Source organism: Hibiscus syriacus, unplaced genomic scaffold, assembly GCF_006381635.1.
Source record: "Hibiscus syriacus cultivar Baekdansim isolate YM2019G1 unplaced genomic scaffold, ASM638163v2 tig00109996_pilon, whole genome shotgun sequence".
NCBI lineage: Eukaryota > Viridiplantae > Streptophyta > Magnoliopsida > Malvales > Malvaceae > Hibiscus > Hibiscus syriacus.
In genome coordinates, this window is record NW_024062554.1 from 105,133 (window position 1) to 120,719 (window position 15,587).

Genomic DNA, 15,587 nt, shown 5'->3' on the forward strand with positions numbered 1-15,587 from the left:
TCATCCATACCGATGTGTGGGACCGATCAAGCCAAGTTCTCTCGGTAACAATAACTATTTTCTTCTCTTCATTGATGATTTTTCAAGAAAAACCTGGGTATATTTCTTGAAACAGAAGTCAGAAGTTTTTGAAGTCTTCAAGAAGTTCAAAACAGCAGTGGAGAGAGAAAGCGGTAGAAAGATCAAAGCCATGAGATCCGATCGAGGTGGAGAATTTACTTCCAGGGAGTTTCAAGAGTTCTGTGAAGCAAATGGAATTCGTCGACCAATGACAGTTCCTAGATCCCCCCAGCAAAATGGTGTGGCAGAAAGAAAGAATAGAACAATCCTCGACATGGCACGAAGCATGCTCAAAAGCAAGAAACTACCCAAAGAATTTTGGGCGGAAGCAGTATCATGTGCAGTCTACTTGTCAAATCGATCTCCAACAAGAAGTGTATGGGGAAAGACACCGCAAGAGGCATGGAGTGGAAGAAAGCCTGGCATTTCCCACTTGAGAACCTTTGGAAGTATAGCCCATGTTCATGTACCAGACGAGAGAAGAACGAAGCTTGATGATAAAAGCGAAAGTTTTATCTTCATCGGCTATGATGCTAATTCGAAGGGCTACAAGTTGTACAATCCAGACAATAAGAAGTTTGTGATTAGTCGAGATGTGGTCTTCAACGAAGAAGGAGAATGGGATTTTAACTCCCATACAGATGACTTCAATTTCTTTCCTCAGTTTGAAGAAGATGAGCAGACAATGAGTGAGCAACTAGATGAATCTCAACAAGAGCTTGCAACTCCACCCACTTCACCAACATCAACCACTCAAGGAGACTCATCACCTTCATCATCGTCAAGTGGGAGTCAAAGTGAAAGAGTTGTGCAACGCACAAGAAGCCTTAGAGATCTCTATGAGGTAACTGAACGACAAGATAATCTTACATTATTTTGTCTGTTTGCCGATTGTGAACCAGTGAGCTTTCAAGAAGCGGTACAAGAAAAGAAATGGAGAGATGCGATGGACGAAGAAATCAAGGCCATCGAGAAGAATGACACATGGGAACTTACCTCACTTCCCAAGGGACATAAGGCGATAGGTGTCAAATGGGTGTACAAAACAAAGCAAAACGCCAAAGGAGAGATTGAAAGGCACAAGGCGAGGCTAGTTGCTAAAGGCTATAGTCAAAAGGCTGGAATTGACTATGATGAGGTATTTGCTCCTGTTGCTCGATTGGAGACTATCAGACTAATCATTTCTTTGGCAGCTCAAAACAAGTGGAAGATACAACAGATGGATGTAAAGTCCGCCTTCCTAAATGGAGTTCTTGAAGAGGAACTTTACATTCAGCAACCATCAGGCTATGAAGTCAAAGGGCATGAAGACAAGGTGTTGAAGTTGAAAAAGGCTCTTTACGGGCTAAAACAAGCACCAAGGGCATGGAATAGCCGAATCGACAAGTACTTCCAAGAGAATGGTTTCAACAAATGTCCCTACGAGCATGCTCTATATATCAAGATCAAAGATGAAGATATTTTGATCGTGTGCCTCTACGTGGACGATTTGATCTTCACTGGAAGCAACCCAAGCATGTTTAATGAATTCAAGGATGTGATGATGAAAGAATTCGAGATGACAGACATGGGGCTCATGGCGTACTACCTTGGCATTAAAGTTAAGCAACAAAATGATGGAATTTTCATTTCACAGGAAAGCTATACAAAGGAGATACTGAAGAAGTTCAAGATGGAGAACTGTAAGCCAATAAGCACACCGGCAGAATACGGGATCAAGATGACCAAACATGAAGAAGGCGAAAGTGTAGATCCAACATTCTTCAAAAGTTTGGTAGGAAGTCTACGCTATCTAACTTGCACGAGACCCGATATTCTTCACGCAGTTGGATTGGTTAGTCGCTACATGGAATCCCCAACAACCACCCATTTTAAAGCCGCAAAGAGAATTCTTCGCTATCTGAAAGGTACAATTGACTTTGGCTTGTTCTATTCAGTTTCTAATGATTACAAGCTTGTTGGATATAGCGACAGTGATTGGGGTGGAGACATAGATAATCGAAGGAGCACTACTGGATTCGTATTTTTCATGGGAGATATTGCATTCACATGGATGTCAAAGAAACAACCGATTGTCACATTATCCACTTGTGAAGCGGAATATGTTGCTGCTACCTCATGTGTTTGTCATGCAATTTGGCTTAGAAATCTATTGAAGGAGATTGGTTTGATACAAGAAGAGCCTACCAAGGTTTGTGTCGACAACAAGTCAGCCATTGCCTTAGCGAAGAATCCAGTATTCCATGATCGAAGCAAGCACATTGATATTCGCTACCACTATATAAGGGAGTGTGTTGCAAGAAAAGATGTGGAAGTTGAATATGTGAAGTCACAAGATCAAGTTGCTGATATTTTTACCAAGCCACTGACCAGCGAAGACTTCTTAAGATTAAGGAACCTACTAGGGGTCACGAGATCAAGTTTAAGGGAGGGTGTTGGATCATAAACTTGATCCATTATGGGAGCCTAAACCCAAACCCAAGCTAAATTGATGTCATTGCTTACATCATTTAATTAAAGATGTCATTGCTTACATCATTTAATTAATGATGTCATTGCTTACATCAATTTAGTTAGGTGAGAGTTAGATATTTGTTGAATTTGTAATGGTTTAAATTAGTTTATTTGTGTGGTGTAGGATTGTTCTTGAGTAGTATAAATACCCCTTCCCATTTTAGTTTTAAGCATCAAGAAAAATTAAGAGCTTCTAAGTGAGTGAAGAAGCAAAGTCTTATAAGAGTGAGTTGTAGTTCTTGTTTTTGAGTGAGAGTACTCTTGTAATATTTGTTTGAGTTTCAATAAAAGTTGTTTGTGTGAGTGTTTTATTTCCAACAGAGCTGGGGTATTGAGTTCAATCGCTTTAACCTTTTCACGACATTGTTAAAAGGCTTCGAACGAATCCCTTCCGACGAAGAACTCGAAAAGGCGGCTTCGCCGGCAGCCTGGATTCCCCGGCAACTATCCGAAAGTAGAACAAAACCGACAATCACCGGCAACAGCGAAGCCGCCGCCGAATGTTTGGCACGATCCATGGATCCTAAATTCACGAAAAAGAAACTCAAAATTCATGGATCCTAAATTGTCAGCTTCACTATAAATTCAGCATTTACTTCGACCAGTGCCCTTGTTCTATATTTGTTCGTGGTAGGTTGCCTATTAATGTCCCTATTTATTCGATTCTATTTTCTAATGATTTTTAAAATAAGAAATAATTATAAAATAATATAAATATATTTTTTACTTTTCGTATTGTTTAATGATTTATGTCCGAGTAACATTAATCCTAATATAACACTAAATCTGATGTTGGTATTAAATAGTTCTATATATAGCATAGGGATGAACATAAATCGAGTCGATTTTAGTCAACCTAATCCTATCTAAAATATATGTCTTCCACTCGAAATTCGATCCAATATTAGTTTAAAGATGATTTCACTCAACTCAAACCTAACCTAATTTTTAAGATAAAACTCAAATCCAATTAAAATAAATATATTTATAAAAATATATTATTTAGTTAATAAAAAAGGATCTAACTGAAAAAATATAGAGAGAGACTAATATTATAATTATCCTTAAATATATAAGGTAAATTTATATTATTTTTTGGGTTGTATATTTTTCACTCTAAACTCAAACCCGAACATATTTTTTTAAAAACTCTACTCGACCCTAATCTATTTTTTTTTTTAAAATCTGACTCGATCAGGTCAAAACCTTTCGGATTCGGACATGTGGCCATCCCTATGTATAAATGTAATTTTACGTCTCAAGTCCTTCCACGAATTTTCCAGTAATGAAGAAGATGAACAAATGGGTCTGAAAAAAAATTAATGGCTACAGTCTGGTATATGATGGGATGACGGTATACGGATAGTATACAGATGATATGTTGAAAAATCTCTACGGAGAGGGAATTACTCGAGGGGATGAAGTAATCGGTGTCGGGAAACTTTTCCGATCGCCACCATTGGCCTAACGACAATCACTTCCTCAAATCCCTTCCCCGGATCGTTGCAAAACTCGTTGAAGCTAGTCCGCCATCCCTTGCAGCACGGCGGGTTTCCGAATAACCGTATTCATTACCATTTGTAGGCATCTCTCCCGCACATGATCCTCGGCACTAGCCGTCAAGGCTATAATCAACGGCCAGTTCCAGCTGCGGAACTTACGGATTCTCATCGCCACTTCGAATCCATCCATTTCCGGCATGTGAAGATCCAAAACGACAACTCGGAAAGAATTGTCAGCATGGGTAACTGCACTAAAGACATTCAAATCTGGAAGAAACAGCAGTCACTTCGCAACCGAGCTTCTCTAGCAGCTTCTTCATCACGGTCCTGTTTATATCATCGTCGTCGGCTAGCAAAACTCGAAGACCTCTGAACCTGGAGCTGGAATATCGTTGCTCATAGACATTTCCGGGTGCAAATGCGGATTTTCCATTATATGATTGGATTTCAAACCTTAGAAGAAGTGTCATACTCTGTGCAAAGCCCAGGGAGTTCGTCGATATCTGGATATTACATTGCATCATCTGCGAATACCGAATGAGAGTGCACGATTAATATATGCGTTCATACGACGGAATAATTGATCATTAACAGCGTACTCGAAACAAGGTACCGAATTGAAAATTAAAACAAAACAACCAGAATATTCACCTGCACAAGCTTCTTACACATTGAAATTCAAGCTCTCCTTACTTCCGTTGTCGTCACTCTTCCTATTAGGAGAAAGCCGGGTCGTGACCGATGAATCAGCCCGACAATCGCGCCCGAGAATAGCAACTTCAACCTTCAAGGGCAAGAAATTATCTTGTGTGCTTGATCTCCATTTACTTGTTTTGTCGTTCTTACCGTGGCTACTAACATCCGATAAAACCTGAAATAAGACCGTTCCTCCTCCATTATTGATGTCTAGTAGGTAGCCGACCATATGCAGAATCACTTGGAAAGTCCTCTTCTCATCACCGATAACTTGGTCCGGCAAAGAACTGTGAATACATCAACTTCAAAACCAAAGCCTTTATAGACCGACAAACACTTGGCGAGGCACGATGCTTCTTTGATCATGGCATGTAAGCTAAAAGGCCTCGTATCGAGCACGGATCTTCCATCATCTTTCGCCAAATCTCAATCACGTCGTTTATCAAAGTTGTTAGAACACTGCTTGTTTTAACCAGTGTGCTGACAATGGTCTTCTGGTTTATGTTCATATTTTCATCTTGGAACACCGAAAGTAAGCCCAAAATCGAGTTCATTGGTCTCTTCATGCCATGGCTCATCACTTTCTGGAAAGTGTTCCTCGCTTGGCTCGCCATCATCACATTTTTCTGTTCCTGATGCAACAAACGATTTTGCTGACCCAATTTTTCCCTCATTAGCAGAGATTTTTCGAGAACTGCAGCATGGGACAGCGCTACCGCAACCTGATCAGCAACAACTTCAACCATCTCCATTTCCGGATAGCTCCAATTCCTCGAGTTCAGACTCGGAAGAACCAATACCAGAATAGCATAGCAAGTCTCTACCGATTCCGGCGTCCCCCCTTTAAAATTATAACCTTGAAGAATCGGCATCCTGATTGCGGCAACGGCACCGGCCTCATCAGATCCACCGCCACATGCAATACCAAGTGCCGAGTCTGGTCTCAAGATTCTCACTCCTTCACTCTCTTTTACCTCCCTCACATCAGGATCATCGGTCGGGATACAACAGTGAAAACTCCTCGAAGAACTCGGTTTCACCTCATGAGTCAAACTCATTTGTGATCTGCTGTGGTCCGGCATCCACACCGCACAATTGTCCAAATCCAAAGTCTTAGACAACTCAACCAAAGTAGTGTACAATCGTATGCATATCAACCGATTTCCGGATTTCCTGCATTAACATCCGAACGTGCAAACCCGCTTCCTTCCTTCTCTTCATCATACCAACCTCTTAGTTCAGTTCCAATACATTTTGCCTCAAGGAAAGCTCCCTCGCTTTCCATTTAAGCAACAAAGGGATCAAAGGCAAAAGTGCTATCGCAGTGGCACACGAGACGAGGGCAGTAAGGAATTTGGCAACAGTGAGCAAGAGCATCAACCGGAACGACGAGTAAGGACCATAATAAGTCCATCCGTTGAGAAGATGAGTCAATCCACAGAGCACTATGAAAGCCATAAACTGAACCAGAACCCATTTAAAGGGAAGTTCGAGAAACTAATGAAGTAAAGGAGTTCGATCGGTATCGAAAAATAAGCAATCGCAATCAAGAAATCACTCACTTTCTGGCACTCTAAAATGCTATGTATACTCCACAATCCATCATCATCATCACAATTACAATTCAAAAACTCGTTTTCAGTTGCAGAAACCGAAACCACGAAAAACGAAACCGACACCAAGCCGAGAACCAATGCTCGCAACATTGCCATACATACACGTAAAACCCTAAATCCTAAACCCTAAAATACATATGAATTCGATATTCACCTAACTGTACAACCCATAGCTGAAATCTTCAGCAAACACGATAACATCCTATTTCCCACAATCCAAGACCTAAAAGCAAAAATACCCAGATTCTTCTATCTAATCAAATAACACCCAAACCCTAGATTTCAACATTTAAACCAACCCATATGCTCTAATCTCCAGAAAAAATTCAAACTTTATGCTAATTCTCAGTAATCAAACATTGATTTTTCACACTCCTCGGTCCTCTGAGGCCTTCATATATATATATATATGAATGATGAAATTTGCTAGCTTCTTCAATTGAATAACAAAAAAAAATCTTGAAGGAAACTAACCTCAAGATCAATGGTTAACCTTTGTTTACAAAAGAGAGCTCCAAGAAAGCATAGAACAGAGGTGAAAAAGAACAAAAATCTAAATCAGACACCAAATCTGTGTCTCTTTTGATTGAAAGATACATTGAACAAAAGCAGACTTTGCAGGAGAGAATCGTACTTAGAACTTTGGAGAAAGTTGAAAAATGGTATTTAATAAAAGAAAGGATAAATAACAATTTGGTCCCTAAGCTTTTCTTTTTTAGATATCGGTACTTCAATTTTATCCACATTGGGATCTAAATGTATGTATAATCGTAGATAAATTCAAAAAAATTAAATTTTTTATAATATTTTATGATTTATTTTTCTAAATTTTATATAATTCTTATTTTGAAAATTTTCAACTGTTGTGATACAATTCCATATTGATCGTTTAGGAATGCTTACGGAAGTGCTTTTGGCCCAAAATTTCATTTGAAATGCAAAATCATTCCCAAATAATCCATTTTTAGATAAAAATTTGTGATTTGAAATATAATTATTGACTCAAATCGAGAAGTTAGTAAAACCGTACTTTTGCGTTAGAAAAGCTCGTTGAAAAAACTTGATTGAATAAGCATTCCCGCTACTGTAGACTCATTATGAAAAAAATAGATGAAATGATAAAAATAAATTTAGATATTAATGTGAACCAAAAATATTTAAATACCGATATTAAAAAACTAATGAAGTTCAAGAACCAAAAATGTAATTATCCATAAAATGGAAGATCTTGAAAAGTGAAATATTGGGACCCGAAGTACTAAGTGAACATAGACACATTCTCTCCCACTCAAAGATAGTATATTATTATTGTTGGGATTTAAATAATTAAATTAGTTTTTAATTAATAATAATAACAATTAAGTTTAAAATTATTTTAGGAGTTTTTTTTGTAATTAATCATTTTAGAGTTAAATATATATTATGCTTGCTTAATGATTTAAAATTGACAAAAATACATTAGAGGTATATATACTTTTGAAAAAAATACAATGTTACCTTCGTATTATTTTTTCCTCAATATAGGTCCCTACTCAGAAAACAAAACTAATGTGATTGTTTAACCAATGTTTTTCATCGTTTGACCGTTATGATGCTGATATGACATCGTTTGATCGTTACGGTGCTAACGTGATAGACCACGATACAAATATGATTGTCTACGGTACTGACGTGACATTTCCCCTGCCATATTTGAGTTATCAATTTAACTCATTTGTAATGTTATTTGCTATGTTATCAACCACCATGGACCACCATGTTAGCACTGTGAACTACCATATCAACACTGTAACTGTTAACGACGAAAAACGTTGGTTAAAGAGTCATATTAGATTTATTTTATGAGTCGGAGGATCACATTAAAAGAAAATAATACGAGAGCCACATTAATGTTTTTAAAATATAAGGACCGCTAATGTCTTTTTGTCTTTAAAATTATATCATACTTTCTATATTCCTTTCACTATAATAATAAAAAATTTTAAGGGATAAATCAACTTTTAATCCATAAATTTTACATTTTTACAGAATGATCCCTGATTTTTGTTTAAGGTATTATAATTACACATTAATACTAAATTCAAATAAGAATTACAAGTTTTTCCTTTTCTATTTTATTGAGAACATTCAAACTCAAAGCTTTCAACAATACAAAGAAAATATTTCAACTACTGAACAAAGGACCAGGACTTCCAAAGCCCCATCTCCATGCTCCATGCTGCACCATTTTCCACCACGGTGAGAGCATCCGGTGCCGCCCTAATCGATATCGAGTAATGCTCTATCTAGTAGTACAACAGGACACTTGGATATCATCGGATGTCGGTTACGAGTAGACCTTCCTCGCCGTACTCCAAACGGAAGCCTAACGTGCCGACCATAGTCCTCATTCTGCGGAGTTTGATCAGTTTTTCCTGTAATATATTCTTAGTTTCAGCATTTATCGACGTGAAAGCATGCATGCATGCATGTGTAGGCACACAAGACTCTAACCTGTTAATTCGACATCATCTAGCGAAATCCTCCAATCTGTGGACCGGGGTGCCATATGCATGCCTCGCCGTTGCATCATGAAACGACTTCCACCGAGACTTAGATGATCATCGTTTCCCGTAATCGGGTTTCTTGTTAAGTTTCAAAAGCCGAGCGAAACGCAACATTAGATATCTATGACCCTCCAGCAGGAGATGGCAGCTTGCCACCGGAGGCATCACCTTTTGCCCCAGCACTAACATCCTTCTCGTTGTCTATAGTAAACGTACCGGCGATAACCTGTACAAGCAATAAATCGAGCATTCGGCTCAATGATAGATACAAGTTCTCCCAACGTTTGTTCCGATCCCCTTTCCCGAATCGAATAATACTAATACCTGAACCGGACCGGCTGCCTTTAGAGGCCCACCAACTCCACCAATAACCTGGCATACACCGAGCCCACCGGTAATCCGTCCGATTTCATTCCGAACATAAGATCCCGATAGCAGAATGATCTTGAACCGACCCTAATATCATACCACCGAGAAAACAGATCATATCTTGACAGTAAAAAATTAGAATATCTAAAAAATTTGCAACAAAATCAAACAATTTTTTTTATCAAAAACACCCACCTAATGCAACCAACTGATACTTCTTCGAAGACCCACGACCGCCAAGGTCCAACTGCTGGTGCTACTGCTGCTGCTGTTCTCTCCGTTCCTTGGAGCTCAACGACGCCGTTTTCTTAGAAGCCATGGCCTGTTCCGGTGTACCATGCTTCCTAGGCCTTCCTCTCTTTCTCCTCGCCGGCTCCGACGCCGACGTCACCTCCGGAGGCACCGAGTGAGTGTACACCATGTGGTGGGACCCTCCTTCCCCTTCATTGGGTAGCAAAATCCCATTGGTCGGTGACGGAGTGGTGGTGACGGTGTTGGAGTTGTTGCCGGTGAAGTAGAATTGTCGGGTTTCATTCAGTTCCAATTTTTTAGGTGTTGCAGATTTTTAAGAAAAATATATGGTAAACTATACATTTAGTATCTAAACCATTATTTTTTGTCCGTTTTAGTACATAAACTTTTATTTTTTTCAAAATCATTCTAATATTTAGTTTTCATTTCATTTTAGTACCCACCGTTAAAAACTTAACGCGTTTAGTATCTAAACTATCTATTTTGATCGGGTTTTATACCTAAACTTTCGATTTTTTTAGAACCTAACGTTAAATTTTGAATGGTTAACCAATTCAACATCAGTCGGTGACCACCACATTATTGGTTCATTGGCGACCACGACTTGGGCCGAGGACAATGGCTCAACGACGATGCACCACAACCATTGAGAAACTTGAGCACCGACAAACTTCCACAGATAAATCCCTCCATCGGTGTATCAATAAAAAATCAGCTTCATCGGAACCTAGTTTCCTCCTTTCAACATGCTCGATCGCGATAATTTTCGTCACCGACATATCAATCATAAACCACCACATGCAGAAGTCAACGAAAATTAACACATAACCCATCAAAAATGTTTGAAGTGGAGAGAGAGAAGATATATCTTACCCACTGATGACAATCGAACATAAGCAAGGACGACGAGTTTTAAACAAAACGATTCCAAAATGATAGACCGAGGAAGAGAAGACATCGCTGAGATAATAACGACTGTCATCAAAGCCCAACGTTGCGCACGATCCAGACCATGGATTTAAATTACGGTTGCAGTTGCGAATATAACAGATGTTATTATTGTCTTTGTGGTATCACGATGGTGAATTTTTTTTAAATGAGTTGATTTTAAAAAATTGATTTAAAAAAATTAAAATAGTGGAAAATAGCGGTCACTATTGTTGTGATTGGCTGCTACCCGTTAAATAGTGGTCGCAACCCATTATTATTGGTGTGATTTCGCTTCTCACCGCTATATTCCACGATAGCGGTCTCGAATACCGTCATGACTATGATATAACGGTTGCTATACTACTATCCGGTCGCTATTTGAATCCCTGATCCAGACGACGAAAACTCAAGCAACGATAAGTAACAACATAAGCTAAGTCGACAACGACGATTGACTGTGTGATAAAAAGATAACCCACCTTCATTCTTGATACAAAACGGTGAAGATGATGCTTTGGGGGTGCGACAAAATAGGGGTAAAGATGAGATATGGGATTTGTATACTAGGAGTTAGGGTTTGTATAATTTTAATCCTACATGACAAAAAAATTGACTAAATAGTACCATGGTATAGGTAAATAATAATAAAATAAGTTATGTCATCCTAAAGTGATTAAAATATGAGTAATTCGAAAGTCTAGTGAGTAAATTAAAAAAATTAAAAGTTCAATGAAGGAAATAGGAAAAAGAGTAAAGCTCAGTAGCTAATGCTGTAGTTTACCCATTTAATGATTGCATACTTTTATTTTTATTTTGGGGGTATTTTGGGAACTGAAGATGTTTTAGATTCCGAGAATCTTCATTTGTTCATGAGTATAAACAAATTCTCTCCTCCAAATTGGACAATTTGGCCCCTTATCCAAATATATCTAAATTCCTAACATATAGGATAAATTATACATTGCATCACTTAATTTTCTTCCCACTTCTTTTTAGCTATTAAAATTTTAAAAATTTCATTTTACTCAATAAACATTCAATTTATTGTTATTTTAGTCATTTCGTGGTTAAATAGTTGAGTGTATTACGACCGGATATTTTTACTTTAAAAATAAAAAATAATATTTCGATTCAAGTTTAACTTATTTATCAAATAATAATTTAGTCCTTGAAAAGGTCTAAACCTGTCCCCTCCAAATCTCTATATCAATTTCTTTGTTTTTGGACTGTTATATTTGGGGGTATTTTTTTTGCAATAATGAAGTCGAAAAAAATTGTTCGAATAGGGCACCCGAGAGATTATTTGCTCGAATGGGGTGATTACTATAGTACATATCGAAGTCGTACTGGGCTCACCGCGTCTCTCCAAAGTCGCATGGAACACCATGCGACTCCCCTCTCCCTCAGATCACAATGCATCTCTCCCCCCATTTTAGCCTTCCCAATTTTTTATCTAATGATTAAAACTTAAATAAAAAATGAAATATGAAAAAATATGGGAGACGTATTGCACTGCACGCGTCTTCGCCAAATTTATATTAGAGTCGCATGGACTGTAATGCGTCTTTGGGGTGTACTGTAGTAATAATCCTATTTGAAGAAATAATTCCGAGAGTGTCCTATTCGAACAATTCTATCTTAACTAGACGAGTCAATTTATGGTGAAATAAAACAACGTTGTACATTGTTACCTTTTTATTCGGAATTATGATTGGAGACAAATTTTCATGAAGCTTCCCATATGAGTGCATTTTTTGTCCTTCCTTGATTAAATTTTGTGTACTCGATTCGAAAAAATATTAAATAGAAAATAATACTCATTAGTTCGATCGACTTAAACTTTTTTTAAACTCAATTCAGTCAAATACAGACTCGTAATTGTTCAGAATCTTAGGGTAGTATTTCTTAGTTATTGAAAACGTAAATACACCATGCAGACACAGCTGGTCAAACCCGAAATCTTTAGAAAGAACAACATCTCATTTAACCATTAAAATCGCTTAACGAGTCTCGACAAATCAATGTTTAAATGTGAAAATAAACAAAAATGTCATTATCATAGGTCAATTGCACTTTAAGCAATGTTATTGCTAATGACTGCCCACATTCCTCTAAAGTAGGCTTAATTTACAACTAATCCTTTTTAACATGCATGATGAGACATATTAAATTATCATAATATTTTATTTTATTTTATTTTAATTATGTATTATTAATGCTTAACATTGTTTGTTTGTTTATTTAAAAATATTATGTCATAATTTATCGATATCTCTCTCAATATATTAATAGATGAATAATTTTATATCGGTACGACCGTCTCTAACACCTCTCGATCATCCCCTGCTCGTAAATTTTTATATATTAATGAAATTTAATTCGAATTAATTTCATTTTTATGGGGTTTTGATAGAATAATCATTTTTATTCTCATTTTTTTTGTTCAAGTAAATGACAATAATCAATTGGAACTTTAACTAAACTAAACCTAAGAAAATTATGCTTGGCCTAATTTTATCCCTTAATTAAATGAACCCCACATCCCTATTATGAACCCTAAATCTTTGTTCCAATTTGGCACGTCATTCACCTAATTAGGGGACAAAGAAGAAAGGGTGAAAGAAAATTTGCAAATGTGGTCCCTCCATGTTTGCATAATTAATTTCACCAATTTTATTTCACTTTCATTAATTTTTGCCACTAATTGCTCCCTCCACTTTTAGACTTAGGGTTCCTATGGGTTGACAATGAATTCAAGCTTTAAATTAGGGGAATCTCAGTTCATATGTGGTATCCAAATATTGTTATTTTTTTATTAATCAGGGGTGAGTATGAGATAATATTTGTTTAAAAATAATTATCAATTATTTGACATTAAACGTTCACACCCTGACATTCTTGATGCTCGAACTCGAGACTTTAAGGATAACGACAATTACTTTACTACTGAAGTCACTCGGTTCGTACCCTATCAAAGATTAGGGAGGTCGTAATCGAGTCTTAAATTTCAACAATCTCTTAATTATAGTTTTTTAGATGTTTAACATGATAAAATTTAAATTTAAATTCAATAAGTCTCTTATATAGAAATATATTCTAAAATCATATTATTTTTTTATAACCACCGGTGTCTTATCTATTGATCAACGAATCCAGATCGGTATTACAGAGGCAAGGGAGACCCTTCCAACTCAATTTACTCCATACGCAATCGTTAGGATTTGAACTCCTGACCTTGCTTAAGGGATCTAGTGTCTCATCCCACTATAACAACTAATTGTTGGTTAAAATCAGATTATTCATTGTGTCAGAAAAATTCAATCTTACGGATCAATTAATTAATAGGGTAAATTACAAATATCATCACTGAATTTTATTATGTCTCCTATTTTGCTCACTGAACTTTAAAAGTTTTCAATTTTCTGACCGAACTTAATACATTAGGTTTTTTGTCACCGAACTTTACTCTCTTCTATTTTGGTTACTCTGTTGTTAAATAGTTAACAATGTTAAAATGACGATGTTTAAAAAAATAAAATTTTCACCAAAACACGTCGTTTTGCATCTAATAACAATCCACTTTAACTCCGTTAACTATTTAATGACCGAATGACAAAAAAAGTCCAATGTATTAAGTTTAGTGAGAAGACTGAAAAGATTTAAAGTACAGTGAGTGAAATAAGAGAGAAAGTAAAGTTCAGTTACCAAAATTTATAATTTACCCTAATTAATAAAGGTTTTTTAATTAGATCATTAAAGTTTTTTTTTGTTTGAATCATGGTTTGATTGGCTAGTTTTAAATAGTTAAAGATGAAATTATTACATTTGAATCATTCATTACATCCTTTTTCACATTAATGATTTAATTTATAAACTAACTCTCCAATTATACCTATTTTTCTCACTTTCTCTTGGATTTTCTGTCCCATTTTGACCCTTAAAATATACTCATTTTCATTTGACCCTTAAAATACTCATTTTCTCATTTTGACCCTTAAAACAATATGGATCGATTAGTTTGTACCATGTGACAAAATTTAAGTTATTTTTAAATAGGGTGATTACAAGGTAATATACATTAAGAGTTTTTCTTAGTTATTGACAACATACACATATTCTGTAAATACAACTGCTCGAACTCAGATCCTCTAAGAAAAATAACGTTCACTTTTACCTAACTTAAATACAATAAAAATTAAGGGCTTACCAATCAAACTGGCCCTCTAATTGTACCTAAAGATCAAGTTATCTCTAATTTAAATTATGGATTAAATGAGTTATTATTTTTAAAAAAGATATAAACATAAATGTTAAACCATATTCAGAATTGACTTTTGGTCCTAACGAATAATTTTTTGTTAAAAACAGTACAATACTTAAAGTGTTTTTTAGTAAAAAATATGTTATTAAAATATTTAATATTTTTCATTCAAATATCTAAAGTATTCTTTAATTATTATTACATGTTAATTTTCTTCTATTTTCTACTATTTTCAGTAAAAGTCGAGTTGATGGGACCATCAATTTTTTTGTTTAATTAGTTTAGCTGATTCGACCAATTTCATTTAATTATATATGATCACTCGATCTGATTTGAAAAATATATACTATCTACCTGATTTTAAGTTGACTTGAATTTTTGGAGTTTAAATTTGATCTTACTCGATCTAATATAAAATAATGATTTAATTAAAAATATAATAAATTTTTAATAAATTACATTATTATCCCTCGTCGAGTCGAATTTTTTCAACCTCTACCTGAATTCAACCCGTCCCAATCTCACTCTCTTAAAAAATCCAACTCACCCGAACTCGAAATTATTTTAAAAATCTAACCCTATCGAATCGATTTCGAAACCCGTCTATTTCAGATTAATTATCATATCTAATAATTAATCAAAACTATAAAAAATACTAAAAGAATATATAATTAACGTTAGAAATCATAAAATTTAAAAACTAAAAAGTTTCTATATCTCGATTAAAGATAAAGATGAAACAGTAGTAACAGTGTTAACACAACACCACTGTCAGCAAAATCTATGGGGAAAAAGAAAAAAGCTGTCAGAGACCTAAATAAAGCCCCATCACAGAAGCATG

The 15,587-nt window shown here is 35.9% G+C and overlaps 2 pseudogenes; both read right to left on the reverse strand.

The window, feature by feature from the left end:
• Positions 1 to 3,945: 3,945 nt before the first annotated feature.
• LOC120212111 lies at positions 3,946 to 6,779 on the reverse strand (annotated as a pseudogene).
• A 1,346-nt stretch (positions 6,780 to 8,125) lies between these two features.
• On the reverse strand, positions 8,126 to 9,868 carry LOC120212122 (annotated as a pseudogene).
• Positions 9,869 to 15,587: the final 5,719 nt, after the last annotated feature.